Here is a 20,818-nt window from a genome sequence, read left to right on the forward strand (position 1 = left end):
TATATTTCCTCCTGGTTACAGCCCTTAAGCAGTTGTGAATATGAAGGTAACACCTCAGGAAAATTCTGAGTCACGCAATAAAGAACAAGCAGACAAGCAGGGGGTGAATTTGAAGTCAAAAGTTTTTCCTTAAAGCCCATGATGATTGATCACACCTTAGATTATATACAAGTTATTCCTTTTTTAGGTAAGACGTGACCACTTGTGAGACTTAAGCCCCATGACTCTGCCTCATTTTGAGTCCTAAAAGCCTTTGAGGAATTGATCTGAATGTCCCAGGGCTATGACCAAGATACATTTCTCCTTTGGTTTTTATTGGTTTGTGTTTTCAGAATAAATATAACAGTGATATAAACGCATAAGAGGGAATTGGGTATATTTGTAAGTATGTGTATATGTATATGTGTGTAAGTGTGTATATATATTCAACATACTCCCTCTTCTAGTTCAAGTTTGAGAAGACCCAGTGGGGGAAAAATTAGCATCAATCCAATTCCTTCTCTTTCTCATTGATCCAGAATAATAAAAATTTCCATTCACAAAAATGCACCCAAACTCTCTAAGATCTAAAATAGTTTAAACAAGATTCACATGCTTGTCAAGATAATTTCTATCCCACAAATAAAAAGTGAAATCATGTGGTTTGTAAAGACACTAAATATGTAAATCCATAATTGATTGTGTCAGTTAACAATAATTTGTGTTTACTACTCATTTAAAATTGATGAAGATCTTTCAAATATAATTTTCTATTTAATTGTTCCAGTAATCATGCAAGGTAGGCATTAGCATCTCCACTTCAGAAATGCAGAAACCAAGGCATAGAGTTGATCAAAAGTTTCCCAACCACCAAGTGAGAAGGCTCAGTCATGCACAGCTCAGGTTTTCATGGCTCGAAATACTATAAACCAATTGTTAGAATTTTCCATAAAAGAAACCACTGGAAAGTACTTTTTCTGCCAGAAAATGTCAAGGTCTCAATAATCTTAGTTCCAAAAAGGTCTTCATTTAAAAATTCAAAAAGAAAAATCAAACAAAAACCAGATTGTTAGATATGAGACAGAAAATAAATGAGAAAGAAAATCATTCACTCACCTCAAGTTGTAGTCGCCTGGATATGTGAATGTTACAAAAGGCAAATTCTCTACCTGTTCCTTTAGCACACTACATCACAAACAGACTTCTTGTGACTTAGTTGATACTGTGTAAGTAATGATTCTGAGATGTTGTATTGGCAAGTATTCAGAACCATGACTGTTGGAGGATACCGGCTTATGTAATATCAGCTCCAACCAATGTAGACTCCCAGGATTTCTTAGGAAACCCTGTGATGTGTTTTTACTTGACCCTGAAGTTAGAATGGACTCTTAGAAAGAGACAATTTTCATCCTAGAGAGTTCAAATAGCATTGTATAAAATTAGAATGGATCTTAATCACCATTTTAATGCACCACATCATAAACACAAATACAGAAGAAAAGAGATGGAACTGCTCTGCTGAGGATTCCACAACAGCCTGGTTCAAATTGTAAGTAGGAAAGTGGACCAGTTAGTAGTATTATAACTTAGGAAAGAATAAAAGAAAAAGCTATAATAATATATCATGAGTAAGATGCATAATTCTGCTAATAACACTAGGAGGAAGAAAAATCCTTATTTTAACATTGTAGAAGGAAATAGAATTGCAGTGTTTGAATATTAAACCAATGCTACACTCAACAAAGAATAGAATTATGATTTGGGGACCAACTGAGGTTCTGAATGACCATAGGAAGAAAAATGCTTACCCATCCTAGGTGGAAAAGAAAGTGTATGAATGAACCGAGTTTTCAAGGAAAAGGAGGTAAAGAAGAGAAGAAAGTATTAAAGATGAAGAAATAGCATATACAAAGCTGAAAAACATGATGCCACATTGCAAAACTGAAGAAATTTTAGTCTTATTGGAATATTGGATTAGGGAAGGAGAATAATGAGAGGCAAAAGTTGATTTCAAATTTGAGAGTCCCAAACTTTGGGAAGTCTTAGTAAATACATCTACAAAGCTTCACTTTTATAGTGAGGAAAGTGGGGCTACATTAAGGTGTGTGCTTTGCTGGGTTTTGTGTTACTAGTATTTCCCTTTGTTCCAATAGACCAGTCACTTCCAGAGTACAAAGAATGCTGACCATGGAATGTGGCCTTACGAGATCTTTCTGAACAAGGGCATGAGAGAGAAGGAAAGAGAAGGAGTAGCAGTAGGAAGAAAAAGGTAGGGACATAGGAATGGAAAGGGAAAGGAGGGAAGCATCATTTTATAGACTAATACTAGGATGAAATTTAAAGTGGCAGTGATATCTCACGACTCCAAATTACAACTTCTCTTGCACATTTGGGATATGGATCACTTCTTATTTCAATGCAAATTGTCTGGTATCAAGTCTCTATCACAGTCATCTTCATAATCATTAATGTACATGCATAAACACAATGACACTTTGCCACCTAAATATCTACATGCGCAAGATTCCAGAATAGATTGTTTCAGTAGAGAATAGATTTGACAATTTTAAGCATATAATTCACTTATTTATTCAGTCAGCAAACCACCACTTGTAGAGGCTGAACACACTTTAATCCAAAACACATGTACAAGAAGACCACAATGGGTCACTGATTTGTGTTTGTTGAAGGAATGGCTAAGAGACCAACTGAACAAAAGCAGTTCTATGCTCCCTACTGACCAGCAGGTTCCATCACTGAGCATATTGAATGTCCAACTTCAAATTAAAAAATTAAAACCAGAAACCAGCTATAACAAGCTACCATACTGCGTCTGCAGAAACAGTAACATCAAAACTACATATAACACTCTTCGCAGCTACTGGAAAATGGGCAGAGTATAATTCTGATCATGATCATGGCCCACAAACACAGTGAGTCCTCACACCAATCAATGACTTACAGACTGCAAATATATTTTGGACCATACACAGGATGAAGCCAATAAAATAGTCAAGCATGAAGTTGCAAAAAACAAACATACCGTATTCAAATATCTGCTGAGACAGAGCACCACAAAGAGCAGATTTTCTGAGAGGGCCTCCAGCTTTGTGAAGATACTTTCGACTCTTGGCCTTGAACAGGCTGGTCTAGTTAGCAACTTCAATGATAGCCTGGACTACACAGTCAAATACTGTCTCTCTCACAAAACCAAAATGCTATAAGATAATGAATGAAAGCAGTTAGAAGAATAATGATTACATTGTACCAACTTCTTTGAAATTGTACATACAAAAGACAGAAGACAAACTGTATGAAGGACTGGAATACTGTGGTGAACTAGAATTGGATAGCTTAAAAATATGTGAATATATTAAAAAGGAAATGGACAATTTTAGGTAATCATTCCATTCATCAGTAGCACAGATATTAAAAGGCAAATACACAAGCAACATGAAGTTGATAATGCTACATGGAAATTTTAGCCTATACAAATGGATGGACAGCACTAGAAATTAAAAGGTATGCTGGGCCTCATTTCATAATTATTTGAGTTCGGCTGAGTGCTGGTGATTCACACCTCCAATCCTAGCTACTTAGGTGACTGAGATCTGAGGATAGCTCTTTGAAACCAGTCCAGGCAAAAATGTGTGTGAGACTCTTACCACCATCAACTACCAAAAAAATCAAAAGTAGACCTGTGGCTCAAGTGGTAACATGCTAGACTTAGGCAAATAAAAGCTCAGGAACAGAGACCAGGCCTTGCGTTCAAGCCCCAGGATGGGCACAAAAACTATGTTTATTTAGAGCAAAATGTAGTATACATATAAGTACATTACTCAAACCAGACATGTTAAATTGAAGCTCTTTGTATCACTTTTTTTTAAATTTCAATGTATAGAGGGGTTACATTATATTCGCCAGAAAGAGGGTGCATTACTTCTCACACATTGACATCCCTTCTTATGTTTTTGTCCCCATTTCCCTCTCACCATCCCCTCCCCTAATTTTTCCCTCCTATTTCAAATAAACAAGTAAACATCTATATAATATACCAGGTAGCAAAGTGGGATACTCTAACAATATGAGATTAACCAAAGGGAAACACAAGAGAAGAGAAATACATAATATATAAAGAATAACAGAAACTTATAATTAAGCTCTTGTTTTCATGTCCTGGAGGTCCATTAATTTGGCCTCATTCTACAATGCCTTATTTATCTAGGGTTTGAGCTATTGTAATCTTCTTCTAGGAGAGTTCTAGATGTGTATTAATTATTACACATGAGGGAAACCATTGAGCCTATGTTCCTTTGGGTTCCTCCACTTAATATGATTTTTTTCCAAGTCTTTCCATTTCCTTATAAATGTTGCAATGTCATTCTTTCTGATGGCGGCATAGAATTCTATTGTGTATAAATACCACATCTTGTTGATCCATTCATCAACTGAGGGGCATCTGGTTTGGTTCCATATCTTCGCTATGGTAAATAGTGCTTCAATGAACATCATTGTGCTAGTGGACTTAGTATGTCCTTGTTTCTGGACCAATGGTCTTTGTACCACTTTCTAAAGATAATAAACAGGACCTTGGAGTGTGTTCTAGTGTTAGAATGCTTTTTAACTGTGCACGAAGCCCTGGGTTTCAGTCCTTAGTACCCCATATACAGAAAAAGCTGGAAGTGGTACTGTGGCACAAGTGATAGAGTGCTAGCCCTGAGAAAGCCCAAGGACAGTGCTCAGGTTCTGGGGTCAGACTCCAGGACTGACAAAAAAAGATAAACAGATTAAAAAATACAACTTAAATGTTGACTTAGATTCAAAGAAACAATAAAGAAGAGTGATTTTGTTAACATTGTTATTATGAGCTTGCTCTGATATTTGTAGGACTCCACAACAGAAATCATCTTCTTTCCCTGCCCACATGGAGTATTAATCAAGATAAAGAATTTACTGGGTGGTAAAAATGATCAATGCACTTACAATGACTGGGTAAGAAGAAAGAGGGGAGAAGCGGTGGTCATGCCTATAAACCTAGCTAATCAGTAGGCTGAGATCTGAGGATCCTAGTTGAAGCCCAGCCCAGTCATGAAAGTCCCTGAAACGTTTATCTCCAATTAACCACCAGAAAATGGAAGTGCTGACATGGCTCAAAGTGGTAGAGTACTAACTGGCCTTGAGCTGAAGAGTTTAGGGACAATACCCGGGACCAGAGTTCAGGCCCCACAACTAAAAGAAAAAAAAAGAGAGGCAGAATTGAAGTTTTAACACTCATGTAATTTCTTTTACTTTGTATTATAATGCTAGATTTTTAAATCTGTCATTATTCTGTGTAACTTTTGGCAAGTTTCTGTATATGTCTGAACCTCAAGTTTCCTAACTAGCCAAACAGTACACAGTTATAAAGATGCTTCTTTCTTTCTCACTATTATTTTTAAAGCCAAAATCTAACCAAATGCTTAATATAAATGCTTAAGAACATCTTATGTCTATGAAATGCTAACCATATTAAAGAGTGACTTCTCTGATTCAAGAAGTACTTGGTTTGTGTCTATGTGTGAATGTTTGTAGTTTGTATGCTATTACTGGGGTTCGAACACAGAGCCTCATGCTCTCATTTAGCTTTCTTTCTCAAAGTTGAAACGACCATATGCGCCATGCATCCAATATGGTATTTTGCTGGTCAGTTGGAAATGGAATCTTGCAAATATTTTTGCGTAGGCTAGCTTTGAACCATTTTTCCCAAGTCTCAGCCTCCTTACCTGCTGTGTGTGATTATAGCTGTGAGCCACTGGGGCCCAGAAGAAATAGCTTTTTGACACTAGCTTGTGATGTTTCATCCTTTTTTGTAGTTTGTGAATTCATCTTCTCTCCAAAATATTGGAATTCTAAAGGTCAGAATTTTTCAGTTTTAGAATGGAAATGTGGAGAAAGTACACTTTTTAGTTATATACTTATTAGGTAGGAATCTGATGTCACAAAGGAGGTGGCAGTAATAAAATACTTGTTTCTGGAGCAGAATGTAGGGAGCACATTGATTCATATGCTACACATTAATGTTTGTGAAATGTGAGATAGCCATAATGGAACTGATGTAAAAATTTAGGTTAATTTTGGTCTCAGTCTATGTATGGTGACTTACAGAGTCCATTTTGCAATTGAAGGCATAAATTTTATGATATATTTAAAACATCAATAAGAATTATCAATGGCTTTAAGAATGCAAAGCATGCCAGACATAATTGTAACGTTAAGAATATTTAATTCAATATGCTTCAAACTATATTCAGCAGAACCTCAGTGTCACAGGGTATGTGTGCTATTATCATGGGAAGAAAGAAAAGCAGTCCACTCTAAGTCTTGGAAGCAATGACCTAAATAAATTTACAAGATTCTACAGATCTTGTAATTTACTAATGTATATTATAAATCTCTACAATGCAAGAAGGGTGATTATGGTGTAAAGGGCTCCGGAAACCTTCAGCCATGTGTGTTCCTACACTGTGCCAGTGTAACAACTTAACACAAACTTTAGTGGCTTAATAAAAACAGAATCTGACTGTATCCTCACAGTTCTGGAGATTAGAAATTAAAAAATGTGTCTGCAGGTACACTGATCCTATTCTGCCTCTGCCTGCCTCTATCTCTCTCCCTCTCCCCTCCCCCTTTCTCTCTTCCTCCTTCCCTCCCTCCCTGTCTCTGATCTATTCTAACAAGGATATTACTCTGAGTGATCCAAAATAAGATCATCCTCCTCTCAATTCACCAACTGAATCTCATCTTTTAAAAATATATAAAGGAAAGGATGTTTTGCTGCTGAGACAATAGTCTCAGGTTCTAGTGTTGAGGATATAAACAGGACTTTATGGAGCAGACCATTCAGCCCATGATTCCATGAAAACATCCAATGGAAATTATATTGCATTTATCCATACTTTGATTCAGAACTATCTTCAGATCCATTAGCATATGCCACATAGGATTCTGGATACTAGAAATTTAGCAACCAATAAAACTTTAATGGACATGATAAACATGAGAAAATTCTGCCACCGATCAATTCTTTGAAAAAAAACATGCTAAGGACACATTAAAACATTTAAGAACCTCATGGATAGGATTTTGCTTCAATGTATATACTACTTTATCTTACACTGATTGGAAGAGTTGTAAGTCAGAATTCCTGGGCATTGTTGTAAATGGACTAAGGGACTGGATGAAGAACACATCCTTCTGCCCTTTATGTGGGGGCCTGAGCAAATATATCTGTTATGTAGGGAAAACCTGGCGGTACTAAGTGTAATTGCACATGGATACAATCAGAGATACAGGAATTCTGCTGCAAGGCTAAGCAGAAAGCCTCACAGGAGTTTATCAAGACAAATGCATGACAACTTCATTTATACAATATGTGTGCAGGGAAGGACCTAATGGAAATGTCTATTGCCAGACTAGGTGAAGTTAAAAGAACATATTAATTAGGGAATAAAATTGTAGTCATAGGAAATAAATTAGATGTGTTTAAGGTAATGAAGTTTCAGTGGAAACATGGCATTTATTCAACAGGATTTATTGAGCCAATTATCAAAATAGAGTAAGCAATATAATCTCAATTTTATTTATGCAAATGCAAACTCTTCATATGTTTAAGAACAAAATATTTTCTCAGACTGACAAGATAGCCAAGAAAATATCAAATTTACTGGTCTATGTGCTTTGAAATAGAAAAAGAATAAAGACAGAGTTATAAAATGAATGGAAAGCTAGATATCAAGTGATATGAAACAAGTATGGGTTCTTGAGAGAATCAGTGATAATTACCATGAATAAAACTTTGATTCAGGCATATGCCTCACCTAAGATCAAAACACAGACAATCCAAACTTGAAAAAAAGATAAAATTATCTGAGTTACATATAAAACCAAGCACTGGAAGCAGGGAGAACTGAAAACTGAAAAGATACAGGATGGTATATTAATGATCTTTGTGTGTGTGTGTGTGTGTGTGTGTGTGTGTGTGTGTGTACATCTGTTGGCTGTATATCTCTGGTTGGTCACCTGTGGGTGTTTCAAACTATTATTATTATTATTATTATACCTTTAAGAAGTTGGACAAAAGAGGTGCCAAAAAACAAAACAGTTTATAAATACAATGCATATTGGTCAATATAACCTCTTTCAATATTCTCACCCATGCTTCCCCAACCATCCTTTTCCTCCTGAGTCCCTATCTTTTCTCAGCAATGAAACATTTTTAAAAGTAGAAAAAAAGAAAGAAAGAACTGCTTAAAGGGATTTATCATCAATTTTAACAAATTTAACATTGTGTATGAAAGAAACAGGAATGAATTAAAAGTAACAAAGAAAATGACTGATGAGATCACCAAACTCATCAACCATAGGAAAAGCCAGGACCTAAACCCTGTGGTAAGAACAGGAAGTTACAGAGGTATGACTACCACTGGAAGCTAATGTTTGCTAGATTGTAGTTAATCCATCTGTTGTCTCCCCTCACTCCACCTTCAAGCTCTTGAGTTGAAGAGCTAATTAAGGGCCCTTTGGTTCTCTCCTAAGAGGGACTGATGGTCAGTGAGACTGAGGGGTTTAAAAGGAGTTTTATTACTAAGCCTGCAAAAAAGGCAGGGCCACCCCAACGTGACATGGAAAAAACTCAGACGCATGATACTTTCTAAAGAAATAATTAATTTGTCAAGATGCCAGTTCCCTAGAGTAAAATTTTAGCCATTTTTAACTACTATTGGCTAGTTAAAAGAACAGACTTTTGAAGCTAAGTCAGGAAATTCAGTTACAGCCATTCCAATGATGCTATGTTAGGTGAAAGAAACATGGGCTGTAGCTGTCCTGGATTACTAAGAAATGTACAAGCACATAGGCTGAAATGATGTTAACAAGACCTTGCAAAATTCAAGACAAAACCATCTTCATATTGTCTCTTATCATATACTTTGATATAAACCAAGTCCACCAGGACTGTTCTGAGCCAGAAATGAATTGATTTCCCAGTGATGGTATTGCCTGGCAAACATAGGAATTACATTTTATACTGTCTCTGTAGTAATTTAGTAATTACTATTCTCCATCACAAAACTAGGTACTAACCAGACCAAATGTATTTCAGAAGACATCCACATTGTCATTGTGGTCACAGGCATACACATTATGTCAACTATTGGAAGTATTGATGTATTCCATTATCATGGGTGTGGCTAAAACCTCATGTGTCTTCTTCCCATAGTCCTCTATTGCATGAAGGGAGTGTGGATATGTATATTATTCTTATATTAGGTAGATGCTATACTAAATGTTTTAACTTATCTCAATCTATGGACTATTAAGACTATTCTAGGTATTATACCATGTAGTCAAGTCATGATTCATATGAGAGAATTGAGATTGATAGATTATAACTACATATTCATATGCTCCCTGAATTGGAAAGAGGTGAAATATAGTTACTGAACCCAGTAAAAACAACAACAACCAAAACAATAACCTGGGTTTCTCAAGTGAAAACCAGTATTCTATTTGCTATGATATTGTCTCAAAGAGAAGGAAGATAAGTAAATGGTCAAATTTGGTTAAGACCCATTTATTTCAATTATAATTGACTTCCAGTTTTTATTCATTGGCATTTATTTATAATGTCTTTGGCTGTGTATGTGTGAGTGTGTGTGTGTGTGTGTGTGTGTGTGTGTGTACACACCTGTGGTGGTTATGAGGCTTGAACTCAGAGCCTGGGGACTATCCCTAAGATTCTTTTTTATTCTCTCAAGGATAGTTCAGCATCGCTTGAACCACTGCTCCATTTCCATCACTTTTTTTTTTAGTAGTTTATTAGACATAAGAGTCTCACAGACTTTCCTGACCAGGCTGATTTTGAACCACCATCCTTAGATCTCAACCTCCTGAGTAGCTAAGATTATAGGCATGAGCCACTGTGCCTGGCTCATTTATTGGTAGTTTCATTTTATCTTACAGTGAGGTGATACATCTGAACATCCTGATTGAAATCTTCCTTTTATGCTTGTTTATTTGGACAGTGTGAGGCTTCTTCTTGGGAATAAGTATCTTCTAAGAGTTCAAAACAAATTTTATGATAATTCCCATGAGCTCCACAATGACAGGCATCTTCTTACTAGTGGCATACAAAAGCAAAGCTAAGCTCTCAGCTCAGTTCAGTCCAGGAAACATTTATTGAACATCTCTTTTTTAGAAGAAAGACACTGGGGTGAAGTCTTTGAGGACAAAAGGGAAAATAAAACTGTACCTCATCCACAAAATAATAAATACACAAAAGTGGGGAATCACAATTATCCTGGACCTTGTGAGGTGATGGGAAAGCCTCTAGAGCCTCTAGAGTCATGGAGGGGTCCCATGACTTTGGAAAAGATGATAAAGCTGAAATGTAGTTAACAAGAATAACTCAGCTGGATGAAGAACAGAGCAGAAAGCTGCCAGAGGAAGTTCTTGGAGTAAGAAACAGATGGGAAATTCAGAAGATGTTGAGGTGACTGATTCATCTTGAGTACAGAGGTTTTAGAGGAGACTGCTGAAAAGGCCAGTTGAAAAATAATCTGAGGCTCTTCCTGCCAGGCATGGTGAGCCTTATCAAGGAATCCGGGCTGAATTCTCTGGTTTGGTGGGGGGCGGAGGAATTGATCGTTAGGAACCTTGTATCAGCATTGTCCTCTTTTTCCCTATTACCCAGAGGATTCTAAGTCTCAGATAGAAAAAATGATGCTGTGTAAGAACCACATCAAACTAGCCAAGATGTTCAGCCATTCATTCAGTGAACGAATGCGAACAATGGCATAGTGGATTGTCCTCATAGATTTACCTATCACAAGGAATACTGAAGGAGCTTCCATTTACTGAGCTATTATCATGTGTTACAAATAGCCAGGAGCCCTTTCAACAAAACATCTCCTTGGCTATCACTTTCCCTTTTTTCCTGCTAGAATCTAAACTTGTATGGATGGGTACCTTGTATATTTTGATTTGGGGATGTTTTCAGAGCATAGGAAATATGCTCTGAAAATGTTACAAAATAATATACTTTGTTGATTGGCTACTTCTCTTGATTTCACTAAGATTAAGTAATTATCCTGAATCCCTCACTGGTGTTCTTGGCTTTGGACAAATCTTCCTTACCTCCACCTAGACTCTGAGGAGGTGAGAAACAGATGCAAAATTGATCCCATTTTTCAAAGAGACTCGTCCTTCTTCTTAAGGCTCTGATAGAATCGCCAAGATGTGCAGGGAGCTGAGGATGTATTCCAGAAGCTTCCTCTGGGAAGGATAGAATGGTCTCATGATTGAGTGGGCACAGATGGTACCCATTCTAACATCAGGAGATAGGACTCTGAGGGAAAGTCCATCTTGAGTCAAGATGGCCAGAGATCTGTGGGGCAAATAAGAGTAGGTAGCCCCACTCCCCCACTTCAGAAGCTGAAATTCTGATGTGGAGCATAAGACAAGGGCTCTAACCAAGAAAAAGCTGTGCAACAGCTCATTGGTGTACATGGTGATGCTTAAAACCCTTGCAAAGTTTCATATGGGACCCCAGGCTGCTTACAGAATTCCAAGGCACAATTAGGGCCACTGGGCCTCCCTCAGCCCATCTGTACCATCTCCCACACTTTTGTCCATCTGCCAATACTGATTTGCCTGCTGATTTTACACCAAGCATCATTTCAAAATCATAAAAGTGCTTCTACAGTGCTCTTCATTCAGAGCACCATGAAGTAAGGAAGAAAGTCCAGTACAGCCTGGCGCGGTGGCTCATGCCTGTAATCCTAGCTACTCAGGAGGCTGAGATCTGAGGATCAAGGTTCAAAGCCAGCCCAGGCACAAAAGGACCAGAGACTCTTATCTCCAACTAACCCCTAGAAAATGGGAAGTGGTGCTTGGCTCAAGGGTAGAGTGGTAGCCTTGAGCTGAAGAGCTCAGGGACAGCACGTAGGCCAAGTTCAAGCCCCATGACCCATAAAAAAAAAAGCAACTCCAGTCCAATGTTCCATTTACAGGAATGCAAAGAGAGTCCACCTTCTAAAGTGTGATGATGACATGAACAAAATCAAAGTTTGTGAGTGATATAATTAATTATTATCATGATGTAAACAGTACACCCATCGTAAGGAACTAATCCACAAACATCCACCAGTGCACACAAAAACGTGGGAGAGGGAAAGGATCATTGGTAAGCAATCATTGATTGAAATAGCAATATATTTAATTTGACTCCTCATTGAATTAGCTGTTGAGTAAATAAATTGCCAACCAATGAGTAAGTAAGATTATACAAATACACAGAAAAGTTTATGTAAACCAATTCATTACGTCTTCTGGTGTCTTTCAAGTGACCTCGGATAATTAAGATCTGTTGAATTATCCAAAGAATCTGTCAGTCTCTTTCAATTTTGGCAAGCTTATGGATATAAAGCAGGTTGTCACTATTTCCAAGTTGTTATGTTTGCATGTTTGTTTTGGTTTTGGTTTCCATTCACTTGTTTTCATTTTACATTTTCACTGATTGCTGGTAAAGTAAAGCATATTTACAGAAGTTTCCAGACCACTATATTTTCCTCTTCTGTGAATTGAAAATTGAAGTCTATGTTCATCTTCATTGATTTTTTAAGCTTATTGAGCTTATTCTTATATTAAGGATAATTTTTATGTGTCCATTTATGAGATGTTTTAAATGTTTTTCAGAAATTTTCCTTTAGCCAACTGGTGAAAGCATTTATTCTCACAAAGATACACTCAACTTTTACTATTTTTTTGCCTTTGAAGATGTTTTATATGTGTGTGTATGTGTATGTGTGTGTTTGTGAGAAAGAAAATTCTATCTCCCTCTTTCTCTCTATATGTATAGAGAGAGTATGTATGATATATGTTCTCTAATGTATTTGTATGTCTAGAATTAGAATTGCTAAATCATGTGGTAGTGGTTTCATTTTAATTTATAAAAGCCATATAATGAATGATTGTTGTCCTTAATGTACTATGTTGTCTCTCATCTCCTTTGCTGTCCCTTGGTTATCTCATATTGGTATAGTATCTCACTTTGTTATCTGATATATTGGATTTATTTATATTTGGATATTTGAAATTTGATAGGGAAGGGGGGAAAACCAAGATGGGTGAGGGGTGTGGGGGGGGAGGGAAATGGGTACCAAGACATGTGAAAGGGTATCAATGTATGTGGATTAATGCACCTTCTATCTGGCAAATATCATGTAACTAATTACAATAAAAAATATGGAAAAAGAAAAAAAATAATAAAGTATTTTCCAACTGTTTTCCATAATGGTCAAATCCATTACAGTCCTACTTAATACTAAGGTTACATTCCGTTTCTCCATACTCTTACCAACATACTTCTTGATGTTTGCATAATACAACCAGTTAGCTGGTAAAACATGACATCTCAATTTGGCTTTAATTTTTATCTATTATGATGAGTAATGCTGAACAACTTTTATATGCCGTTAGACATTTGTACATCTGCTTTTCAAAAAAAAATTGGGTGTTTATTCATTCTCAGTCCAGTTATTTGTATCATTTTTATTTTGTTTTGATAGATCGTTGAATGCCTTATGTATTTTGAGTATTAGTCCTTTGCTACTTTTGCATTTTGATATACATATTTTCTCCCTTTCTGTACCCCACCTTTTCATGTTATATGCTTTGCAGTGCAGAAACTTTTTAGTTAGACAGTCTCACTTGTTGGTTGTTGCTTTAGGTACCTCTAATTTTGGTCTCCTAGCTACAATATCATTTCCAAGGCCAATGGAAAGGAATTCCTCACCTATGTTTTCTTCTGGGAGTTTTAAGGTTTCTAGTTTGATGTTTAAATTTTTAACCATTTTGAGTAATTATGTATATGGTTTAAGAGGATTATTCTTTTCCTTTACATATGGATATCCATTTCTAAACCACATGTATTTAAGAGGTTATTCTTCACCTAGTGTGTAATATTTATGCCCTGTCAAAGATACTTATAGGCCCCAGTTTCTTTATGGATTATAAGCTCTGTAACATCAGTTCCTGGGTCTGTTTTATCCCCAGAAAAGAATCTTAATAAATCAACATAAACATACTCTATTTAATTGAACATGTAATTACATTTTCAAATAATCTGCTTGTAACTCAGAAAAAAAAAGCAAAAGTCTAAGTCCTATCTTTCACAAGAAAATGAATTAAGCATATTTGGATGACAATACACAGGATATGTGGCTAAAAAAACTAGTAGATTTCAAACTGCTGGAATGATTGGAAAGGAAGAGTCAGGCTTTTTCCCCTTGAGTGACTCCAAATCGATGTTTTTTTGTTTTGTGGGTCATGGAGCTTGAACTTGGCCTGGTTGATGTCCCTGAGCTCTTCAGCTCAAGACTACTGCCCTACCATTGAGCCAAGCACCACTTCTCATTTTCTAGCAGTTAGTTGGAGATAAGAGTCTCAGGTCCTTTTGTGCCTGGGCTGGCTTTGCACCTTGATCCTCAGATCTCAGCTTCCTGAGTAGCTAGGATTACAGGCGTGAGCCACTGCTCCAGGCTGTACTGGACTTTCCCTTTTCTCATCCAATTAGGGAATTAATCCCATCACAGTTGACCAACTCTTCTGGCCTAAGATAACCCTAATTACTTCCCAAAAGCCCCATTTCCAAATATTGTAGATTGGGTAGTAAGGCTTCATGAATATTAAAGATACAAATATTCAGTTGGTAGAAATGCTTTTGACTTGAGCAAGAGGGTTCATAGGTAAGCTGAAGTTCATCTTAACAGTGGGATAAACCTGAGTAAAAATATGTCTATTTTATGCCCGAATGGTACGATTCAGCTTGCTACAACTTTGTATATAACATGAAATGAGGAACTATGATGTCTCCAACTTATTTTGTGTGTGGGGGGGGGGTCATGTGGTTTGACCCCTGAAGGCTATCTCCCTATTCCTGGGCCTGGGCATTGTCCCTGAGCTCTTCAGTTCAAGGCTACCACCCTACCCTTGAGCCAAGCTCCACTTCCTTGTTTTCTAGAGGTTAATTGGAGATAAGAATCTCTGGTCCTTTTGTGCCCAGGCTGGCTTTGAAACTTGATCTTCAGGTCTCAGCTTCTGGAGTAGCCAGGATTACAGGAGTGAGCCACCACACCTGGCTGTAACTTATTTTTTTCTTGCTTATCCTTGTTTTGTTCTGAGCCTTTTGTCATTTCATATGAAGTTTGTATTTTCCTGTTTTTAGAAAAACTACTGCTAGAGATTTCCTAGAGATTATATTGAATCTCTACCTTGCTTTGGATATCAATGATTCTGCCAACTTACAAACATTAAATTCTTTTGTCCTTTTTTTGAGTAAAGTATACAATGCATTTTGTACTTTTTGTTAGTGAATCGATGTCCTTGTGAAGGAAAATTATACAACTGTGGAATATATTGTGTACTTGGAAAAGTACTTGTCCTGTTCAAATTGCATTAACTTTCCCCACTGTCATAACATGTGAGGATGGGAGGAATATTTAGTAACCTGTGAACAAAATGGTCAGAAAACTGGTCTGATACAATGAAACTCAGATGGGCAATAAACAGTTGTGTGGCCCTTTACATAACAATCTTTTCCTTAACACAAACAGCCACGTGAATTATCACCGTCATGATCATCATGATAGTTGTTTCCTCTCATTTTCACTATGCAGCACTTTTACAAAATGTATGTAAAGTTGCTTATTTGCCTCAAATTCACATTTCAATACTTGCATGTTCTATTCCTTTTCCTTATAGGTTCTCTCAGTAAGTTTTTAAATGTTTGAGTTGTCTTAGAGTAATTCCTGGGCTAAGAACTAGCCATTAACACCTGACTTTTGCTTTGTTCTCAAACTGACATATAGCATCTGGTTCTGTGATGCCTGTGTTAATTTTTGTATCTCTCCATTACACTGCTCATCAGAATTTGAAGAAAGTCTAATGTTCAGCCATACCTTCTTGGATCCTTTTCTATCAGGATCCATCTGTTTTTTTTTTATTAAAAGAAAAGAAATATTTGAATGAAAAAGAAGTTCCCTTTTCCTTCCTTTCGCACACACCAAAGCTAGATTTAAATATGCAGAGAATTCTAGCTTTGATTCCAACTGTAAGCCAAACAAATATCTTCATGGACTATCTTCTCTTTCTCAGTAGCAACTTAATCAGGCACAAACTGTCATTTGAGAAGATTTAACTAGGTTACAGAGTGTGATACTATCTTGATAAATCATATCACTCCATATATTACCATTTTTCATGTTAAAATCCTGGGATTTTAAGGCCAAGGACAATGATGCTTTGTGTGTGCTCCCCTCCATATTTCCAGAACAATGAAATAAAACACTCAATGAAATATTTTAGCCCTACTAAACTTGGATTTTATATATATATACATATATATATGAAATTGGAAATTGATTGCTTTTGTTTTGAGTCATTTTAGGAGCTGAGCTATCTATAAATAAACATGCAAGCACCTAAGTATCAATTACAAATTCAACTCTTATGCCTTGCCATGAACTTAAATAGCAAGTCTTCCCACTTTGGGAATTGAACTATGAAACATGGAGGGTGATTATTCCTTTTCTCCTTTTCAAGGCAGGCCTGTGGTTGCAGAAATAATTTAATACAGTGCACTGTGTTTCCCTGCAAGTGTGCCAATTCTGATTACACATTTCCAGATGCTGCTGTTTCTTGTGGTTCTTTCACTACTACCTGGCCAAAGAGTCAATTGGCTTGGCCCTCTCTAAATCTCAGGCTAGAAATACTCAGCTGATAGGGAACACTAGGTTAAAAAAGAAAAGAAAAAAACAAAACCCACCTGGGAAAGTGATCACCCCAAGGGCAGCATTCTGGAATACTCTAGACTCCCAAACTCAACACCACCTGTATTTTATTTTTTTAGAGCCAAGAATATGAAGATAAAGTTGAATTTGCCAAGCTAGGGACAGCAGGCAATAAGCCTACAACAGATTTAATAAAAAATTCCATTCCTTTCTACTACTTTTTTTTTGTCAGCTATTTCATGGGAATTGCCACTTGGGAGGTATACAGAGCCAATCTGGAGTATTGCCAGCATGAGCAGTGAGTGTAAAGCTTTTAAAGGTTGACAATGAGTCAATGTGCAGGAAACCTTGAGGAATGGCCACCCATTCTCAAGATGTCTACAACAGTGTGAGAGTGGGCCCTGAATTTATCCTGAAGACAGAAGCTGCAGCTGCAATGACAATACTACCCATGTGCTTTCTGCTCAATAACTTCAGCAAGAGAGGCCTGTAATCATACCACTGTTCTATCTCCTAAGGTTAGATTCCATATCCACCTTTTTCTGTGTTTTTCACCATGCCTGGCACCTGGCAAATAATCTAGAGATAATGGATCCACATTATCTCACTTCATTATCCACTGAAATCAAGGAGAGGTATGAAAAGAGCCGAAGCACCTTTTCCAGGTCACATCTGTACTGTAAACTTCAGGGCTGAGAGTCTATCAGAAGTCTGTTAGTTCATATTTTCATGACAGATGGTGTTTTGCAAGAAGTCATTGTGGAAAAGTCATGGTACAGACAGAAAAGTCATACCAACTTTGAGGAACTGATAAAAATTCAGGCTGCACCTATGGGTCTCTGCAGGTGTGTGTGTGTGTGTGTGTGTGTGTGTGTGTGTGTGTGTGTGTGTGTGTATGTGTGTGTCTTAGTTGGACAGAGGAAATGTTAAGTGGTGATAGAAGAATTGCTAGTAGGCAGTTCTTTGTCATTCTACTTCAAAGGCATTTCTCTTTAAGTACATATTGATTGCAGTCCAAATACTTAAATTCTGTTATTAGCCCAGAACCTAATTACAATGGATTCTCAGTTAAAACCAGATTCAATCCCCCACCAACCTCGCCTCCCCCAACCTTCATATAAAAATAAATAATGTGAATAATGTATTGATATTGCTTTCCTTTTTCAAAAAAAGACAGATCTGTAGGAAAAGAAGTCAACAGTATCTTAAACTTGTTAACTAGTGACCCAAAGGGCCATTTCATGTTGATAGACTGAATCTCAGTGAATATCTTTGAAAACGTAGCTATCACATAGATGTTTATACCATAAGGTGCGAGTAGCAATAATAATAAAAATCTCCATTATCTTTAATATTTGGTATGTGTCAGGCACTGTGCTAAAACAATTGTATTCACTATTACACCGAATTGCATCTAGGTACAAATAAAACTATTCCTACTTGCCCAAATTTGTCCCAAGGCCACTCAACTGCAGAGTGAAAGTGTCTAGAATATTTCTGGTCTTAAAACCTGAGTTCTTATTTCTTAGCATGAACTTAATTTCTTAAAGAGGAGGAGGAACACCAGGGAGTCTCCGGAGACTGAGATCTGAGGCTCAAGGTTCAAAGCCAACCTGGACACAAAAGAACCTGAGACTCTTATCTCCAGTTAATCTCTAGAAAATGGGAAGTGGGGCTTGGCTCAAGGGTGGGGTGTTAGCCTTAAGCTGAAGAGTGCAAAGACAACACCTAGGCCAAGGAGTTCAAGCCCCATGACCCACCAAAAAAGAAGAAAAAGAAAAGGAAGAAGGAGGAGGAGGAGGAGGAGAAGGAGGAGGAGGAGGAAGAGCAGCAGCAAAATGATTCAAGAGCTGTTAAGACCTAGAATTAGGCTTCAGGAATTTAACCCCTGAGGGGTTAACAGGGGTAGCTGTTATATTGAAAGAAGGGAGTGCAAATAGGAATATTTTTGACTTTTTCAATGATTTATGGACACTTAAGGAACTCATCAAGATATCACAGCATCTTATATCAAGGAAGATGCCTCTGTGATCAATATCAAAAGGTCTTACTATCTCTTTCTTTTGAGTATCACTTCTTAATTTTTATTAAAATTTCTTTGTTAAATTTTTATTGTAAAGGTGATATACAGAAAGGTTCCAGTTATATAAGACAGGTAATGAGAACATTTCTTTTGAGCAGTGACACCTACTCTCTTTTTCTCTCCAAATTCCCTCCCCACCCCCAAGTTGTAGAGTTAATTCTCAACATAATGTTTATTATCACTGCTGAATTACTTCACCCTTTCTCCCACTGTTTCTACACTTCCCCTTCCCCTCTCCAAACCAGATAAACTTATATCTAAGACAAACTATATGGAAATCAAATACAGAGACAAAAGAGAATAAACCAAAAAAGAAAAAAGAACCACAAACAGTAGAATATAAAACTTTTTGTTTCCATTTCTTGGAGTTCATTTCAATAAACATCATTTTATTCGGGCATATGCACTTGGTTATTGATAAAGGAACCCAGAACACAGGAAGGTAGCCTCTTCAACAAATGTGGCTAGCAGAATTGGTGATACATGTGCAAAAAATGGAAGCTAGATCTTTATATATCACCCTGCACCAGATTCCATCCCACATGGATCAAGGACTTCAATTAAGATCACTTACCCTGGAAACACAAAGGCCTCTTGGGATGATCAAAACATCCCAAGATTCACAATTTATAACAAATCAAAGAAAGACTGGATAAATGAGATTACATCAAACTGAAGAGTTTCCACATGTGAAACGATATAGCTAGTAAAATAATAGAAAGCCTACAAAATGGGAGACAGTCTTTACAAGCTACCCATTGAACAAAGGGCCTCATATCTAAAATATACTTAGAACTGAACAAAACAAATCCTCACCAAAACAAATCCTTATAGAAGCACTTCTTAGTTTTATAGCACTCATTGGTTAAATATAATCTTGTAAAATTTGAAATGACAAGGATGGTATAGCACAGAACATTCAAAAATCTGCCTTCAGGTTGCACAGTTAATTAACAACAAGGCTACTTAACACACTTGTATTAATGAGCTAGATAAATGGCACTTTATTATAGATGGAGGAAATGATTGGAGGGTTTTTTTGTTTTTGCCAGTCCTGGGCTTGAGCTCAGGGCTTGAGCACTGTCCTTGGATTTTCTCAAGGCTAGAGTTCTATCACTTGTGCCTCAGCACCACTACTGGCTTTTTCCTATGTATGTGGTACAGAAGAATCGAATCCGGGTCTTCATGGATACTAGGCAGCATTCTACCACTAGGCCAAACTCTTGACCTGATTGGAGATCAAAATTGTGTCTCTGAAAATTCTTCAGAAATACTCAGATAATTCGTTTAAATATTCAAATCCCTCTGAAGTCTTTTGGTTGGAACAACCATTACAAACCACACTAGTGCACCTAAGATCTAAACGATGAAACTCTGGGATTGCGTAACTGATTCTGGGTGTGGAAAATGAATTCAGAATTTTTCTTTCTTACAAATGATCAACTTCAATTACTGTCTTGCACAATTTTCTCAACAGCTTCGTATTATAAATTTCCTCTGTTTCTATAAAGAGATAGAAATGAAGGTCCTAGAAGTTTTCTCAACCATGTTTGAAAACCTGTCATTAGATGTCCATGACTTTATTAATAACTGATTAGTTACTTATTTGAATTTGACCACTGAGAATAACCCTGTGTGCGCCCAACTACCAAACATCTCAATTGGTATAGAATCTAGATTCTAAGGAAAGAACCTTTCCGCAAGGCAACACAGTTTATTCTTTTCTAGTTCATAAATTCCACTTCAGAGGAAACACTCAAGATGTGAAAACTTAAGAGGTCCGTTTCTTTTGGTGACTTCCCTTGAGATGTTGAAATAAATTTTAACTTTAGCCCTGAGCTCTCTGCTGGAAGCTCAGTCAGGATGCCAACTGTAGGCTTGTATAGGCAACTTAGAATTTGGGGATGTCAGTTCCTAGCTTGTTGTTGTT

This window comes from Megascapheus bottae, chromosome 3 (genome assembly GCF_031878675.1).
Source record: "Megascapheus bottae isolate mThoBot1 chromosome 3, mThoBot2.hap1, whole genome shotgun sequence".
Classification (NCBI taxonomy): Eukaryota; Metazoa; Chordata; class Mammalia; order Rodentia; family Geomyidae; genus Megascapheus; species Megascapheus bottae.